Raw genomic sequence first — 6000 nt, 5'->3', positions numbered from 1 at the left:
TCATAAATTCTTCGATTCGAAATATACTTTCACAACTATTTGCGTATGAGCAATAAGCGCTCAAATTTGAAATTTCACCGTCACTAAAATGTTTGATAAAGATATGTTATTCTTCATTTCTCATCACTACTTGAATTAATAAAAGTTTCAACATGAATCTAATTATATGTGGAACCTGCAGCACCTGATCTAATAGCAGCATTATGACTACCTGAAGCAACTGAAATACTCGAGGCAAATGCAATTCCAAAGGTACCCCGAACAACCTGCAACCCGCTACGTACCCGAGCCTCTATATAAGCTTGCCGAGTGGCTCCACTGGAGCACTTCTGAAGATCCTAAAAACTTGAATTTTGGCTCGCATGCTTATGTTGCTTAACAATTCAAGATTTGGTCATCAGAAGTAATAACTAAAAAATTTTTTTTAATTAAAATAAACTCTAAAAATTCACGGTTGGGAATTGAGTTAGTTGTCGCTAAATTTTACAATTGCTAAAATTGCTAAACTTAAAGGTAGAAAATGAATAAAAATATGAAAAAATACATTTTTAAAAATCACGTTTTTCTGGTGGTTATAAAACTAAAAACAATGAAATAAAACATATAGAAAAAAAACTTTTAAAAACCACGTTTTCATAACGGACAAAAAAGAAAAACATTGACTCTTACATAGCATTAAATAACATTTTACATAATTTTAATGTTATGTAGGAGTAAATGTTTTTCTTTTTTGTCCGTTAAAGAAAACTTGTTTTTTAAAGTTTTTTTTATTTGTTTTATTTCATTGTTTTTAGTTTTGTAACCACCAGAAAAACGTGGTTCTTAAAAATATATTTTTTATATTTATTTATTTTTTGATGAATCCTTTTCATGTGTTAAGAATGAAGGTGTTTCTCCATTTGCATTGTTCCTACTCTGAGTGTGGACTAAATTGTTAATAGGGTCGTCCCTGCACAATCGTACTCATCTCTCCCTCCCTGTCTCCATTTTTTAGGACTCATAAAGAACTCTATAATATGCATACCGAGAAGATCTCGTTCACGTTCAAAATCCCGCCAAGCATTAGGGATTGTTTCCTCTTTTACCAATCGAAATGCTGCTCAGTAATTTGCACCCGATTAAATTTTAAGTTAGACAAATTGTTGAAAGTGACGCCTGTCTAGCTCACTGTGTGCCGTAGTTCGGTGTCACCTCATTACCCGCGTGACATCATGACAGAGATGCAGATGGCGCTGGACTCTAAACCAGTGGCATCTAAAATGCTGATAAAACTCTCACACGATACATTTAAACGACGTGTACCAAACGAGCCTAATTATTGGCTTTAGTCAATTCTATTTTAAATACGGCTTCGCTCCTTTTGATTTGACCGGCGACAGCGTCACGCAGTGGGAAGGTGTCCTCAATAACGCGCTGCGGCTAGACGCTCCTGCCGTGCGGTTAGGCTCGCTCTGCGGGACAAGCTGCCAATTTTGGGTCAACTTCTCACGGCAGCCAGCAAGACTGCACGGGAAATCACTGCCTGCATTCGTTCCAGGAGATAGGGATTTGTGTTTATGTGTTTGAATACTGAACATATTGATTACAAAACGTAATGAAGATGGCATTGGTAGTAAAAATTAATGATACACATTGAGTAGACTGGTCCGGTTTTACAAATGTAGTTGGGCCTTGATATTTCAACACATTTACACAGCAATTGCTATTACATGAATGCAGAAATAAGCTTCGGGACCTTTGAAGTTTTCTATACAAATTCTCTAAATTAGCACACATTAAGGTCATTAATGAGTTATTTGGTGTGTTAATGGGACATTCAGGTCTTTCGTTTTCCGTAATCTAGTTTTGATATTTACATTCTTGTGCGAAGATTGTGTTCTCAGATCAGTAGTAGATCATAAACGAACTTGAAACTATGCCGCTGAGCCGCTCTGATTGTTTTGATGTATAATGATTCTTCGTCTAAACTCTAAAGCATAAGCGAAAGTTTCTCTGCAGAGCGTAAAAATTGGTCAGCATAGCTTTGTCTTGAAGCGACACACCGTCCGGGACCGCCCGGGGGGACTACAGTAGTTGAAACTAATTTGAGCTTATATAATTTATCTAAAGTATAAACAATGAAAGCCACTAATTATAAGTTTGCACATCATTCTATCGTTCACAGTGCATTAAAATGACTGAGAAGTCGATGACCGTAACTTCCCAGTTCTAGGTAACCAGCAGAAATCTCAATTTCTGGCACCAGTTAGTCATTCTGATTTCTGACTCATTCAGTGTTATCGTAGAAGTGTTGGTGAGAGGTGTGTGAGCCACGCTGCTCGGAGAAGAAGGAGGCACCCGTTCGGCGCACGTGTTGTGAACAATTGTAGCGCTGTATTCCGCAACGGAACAGATTGATTTTTTAAGCAGATAGCATTCAAGTGACCCAGTGCTAATCTATCACTTAGTGTTATTACATATAATTCAAGTCTTCAATGCAGTTTTCGTTCGGATGAGTATGCATTCAATGCCAGGTATGTCAAGGTCTTTGCCTCACATACCTTACCAGCTACTCATTGCCTGGGCGACCAGCTATTTCTTTTCCTGGAATCCTTTTGGCTAGTTGATGATTTGTACCCCATCATCTTGGATTTCATTTGGTCCTCAATTCACGCCTTATGTTAATGTGTATTGTTGATTGATTGAAAAAAAAAAAGATGGTGAGCTCACTGTCACAGAGTCACTCAGCTCAGCTGGGTAATACTAATGCTAACTGCTACCTAGGTAAATAGTAGTGATAAGTTGATAACTAATGGCGCGGGGTGGAAGTCTAGTAATTGTGGTTCATATATTAAGAATTTGAGGATTGATCCAGCCGTGTAACCTTGATCAGTCCATAAGTATCGGCTATATATAAAAAACAAGTTTAGTTCCAGATATATAGGTTCAATACCATGTATCATGATGTATGTACCTACGGTATTTGTTATATATATTACCCTTCCTGAATTTCACCTACCCATCTACTGATGTTAAAGGGTCGTGTTGACTTTTCACACGATGTTCTCCTTGCCTGTATATACGGTATAATATACCTGATATTTGTTTATTAAATGTATGACTGTGATAGTAACGTTCAGATTTTGTGTTATCAGAGCGTTTATTATGTTTTTTTGTTTAATTTCTCATATTTGTTTCAAATTCATCTCCATATTTCATTGGATGTGTAATTCACTCTAAAATGGCAAGAAGAAATAATTTATTACTGAAAGAAGTCAACTCGTTTCAATGAAACTAAAACAACCATTAACGGCAAAAAGTAATACTTTCATTTGTTGATTTTTTCATTGCACATGTACTTCTTTAAAACGACAAAAATTAATACTTTCATTTGTTGAATTTTTCATTGCACATTTACTTCTTTAAAACGGTAAAAAGTGATAATTCCATTTGTTGATTCTTTCATTGCTCAATGACTTCTTTAGAATCACAAAAAGTAATACTTTCATTTGTTGGTTCTTTCATTGGTCATTGACTTCTTTAAATTTACAAGAGGGCGTTTCTCTGATATACTTCTTCTCGAAGTAAAAGCACTGCATGCAATACATTTGTGGACTGCCTGACCACTCATCATCTCTTCGAGCAGTCCAGCCCGTGGTTAGGATTAAGCTCATGTCTGAAGTTAGACTGAAAGTATTAATGTATATGGGATTGACCGGGTAAAAGATAGTTCCTAATGTGTATTTTATTTCATTATACATCAATGTCTTTGGGATTGACAGGGTAAAAGATACGTAGTTCCTAATGTGTATTTTATTTCATTATACGATGTAGGTTTCCAACCACACGTAACCCTCGGCTCCGAGCATTAGTTTCATACAAGACCCTGGTCTAGAAAACTCACTTGCGAGTAGTTTGAATTAACTGGCTGCATATCCTACCTTGGAGCTTTTATTTTGATTCAATTGATTAATGAGTAATGTGTTTTGCAGGTAGTATGGCTGCATTTATTGCTACGCTTGTACCGGATGGTAGGAAGTTCTTTGTTGTATACTTACTACATTGTTCTGGTCCGCATTGTTGCCTTCCGCTCCTCGTGCTTTGTACACGAGTCTCCATGTCCGGACACGATTGGAACCTCATCAGCCTCGTGATTTATGAACATGAATAAAAATGACCTTGACAATCATTGAGTGTGGTCGAATTACATGTATTTGGAATGTGTCTCGCGATACCAGAGTGAAATTTTTCGAATCCGGAGTGAAATCTTGCGAATTTCGGGCAAGCAATAAGTCCGGTTTTTTAAATGTTTATCATAATATCGGTTGATAATATTTTAAAATAATTTCTTGAAATAAACTGCGTGCTGAGCATACAAAATTACCTGTACATCGCACTACTACAAAATTATTTAATTGCTATTATGCTGTACCTGACGCATTCATTGTAGCTGCCAAATTCCATTATAATTAATCAGCAGAATTCATTCAAAAACAGAAAAAAATTTGAAACATTTTTAATGTTGGCTTAATTAATTTTGGGTGGCTGAAGATATTGACATTTTCCCCTGCTTCACCCTGGGTATTAAATTCGCTGAATATTACCACGTGAAGACTTGTAGTCTTATTATAGCTGAGTTGTGTTTATGCCTCGTGTATACCTCAAATGATCGTTAATGAATCGCTAATTCTATTTTGACTGCACAGAATCATGATCTAATTGATTAAGCGGTCGAATGATCAACGTACGACCTCTTAATCTGTATTGGTTGAGAATATTGCAGCACAAAAAAAGACTGTGTTATTTCGTACTGTATCCGACAACAGCAGAGCTGCATGCGTGCTTTATCAAGCATTACAATATTCTGCTTCTTTTACTAAAATGTAACTCTGTTCTCGGCTATAATTCAATATCCTTCCATTAATACTCGTTGTAATTTAGTACTCCGGTAACGAAAAACTGGCTGACCGAGATGACGTGCGAGACCAAACGCTCGCCTGTTTACACTCCAGAAATAGCCTGCAGTGTAACAGCTCCTGCATGGCGCTTTAGTCCTGCATTCATTTATAAATCAATTCAAAATAACACGCTAGCTTAACGCTACGGATGAGATCTCGGAGTATAACATATTGAGCTCAGTGAATGATAGCTTTATTAAAAAATATTAATATTCGACTTGAAAAATGTGTTTTTTAATGCTTTTCTTATCACTTTATATTGCAACAAAGCATGACTGTTTAAGCTAGTATTGATTTGAATGGTCATGATTATGATAAGATTATGGGCTTTGGTAATCCTGTAAAATCAATACGTATTTCTGCCAGCGATTTCAGATAGCAGTTAATTATAACATTACGTAATTCTTCGGCAATCATTGATCCTCATTCTTTACGACGTCGATAAAAATATGCGGAGACTCGTGATAGAAACAATGATGATGGTAGAAAGATTCGTCAATGATGATTTGGCGCATGAGATTTAAACTTGGAAACTATTGTTTGTTGAACTATATACTCGGAGCCACTGTTTATATCGGCGAAAAATCAATGGATGCGCACGGACAATTTTAAGTGTCTTCGGCGTTTGCGGAGATTCTTGCTGCACCTCACCTGATACAGAACGCATAGTATGAAACGATGTACTCAAGCAAGTATTTTTAATTGACATGAACTAAACTAAATTCAGGAAATCACGATAACATAACGACAGTGTTTAGAGAAAAAAAGTGCACCCAACGTTAACGAACGAAATGAGGGCTTTCCATATTACACTAATAACATGTAACTTAAGCTTCTAAATGTCCGCCATCGTTTTATTCTCTCTTTCATTGATAATTGGTGATTTTTTGGGGATTTCTTAGTTTTTCCTTGGGACTTGGAGAAGGGAACGTTGCTTTCGAACCCGCTTGGACATCAACGTGGGCAACTGTTATGCAATACGGTAAACAACAGTGAAGGGATACGAGTGGCTGCTCTAACAGCTTGCGACAACAGCAGGACTGCGACAACAGCAGTACTGCGA

At 36.8% G+C, this 6000-nt stretch overlaps 1 protein-coding gene across 1 annotated transcript in view; it reads left to right on the top strand.

Moving 5' to 3' along the window:
• Positions 1-2364: 2364 nt before the first annotated feature.
• LOC108677095 overlaps positions 2365-6000 on the top strand; it is a 39093-nt gene continuing 35457 nt past the window's right edge. Inside the window, exon 1 of the mRNA XM_047880122.1 lies at positions 2365-2513. The gene's annotated coding sequence lies outside the window, so the exon portion shown is untranslated. The remainder of the gene's footprint in view (positions 2514-6000) is intronic.

This window comes from Hyalella azteca, unplaced genomic scaffold (assembly GCF_000764305.2).
Source record: "Hyalella azteca isolate HAZT.00-mixed unplaced genomic scaffold, Hazt_2.0.2 contig4670, whole genome shotgun sequence".
Classification (NCBI taxonomy): Eukaryota; Metazoa; Arthropoda; class Malacostraca; order Amphipoda; family Hyalellidae; genus Hyalella; species Hyalella azteca.
Note: the sequence above shows the minus strand (reverse complement) of the source record. Positions and strands in the feature narration are given on the sequence as shown.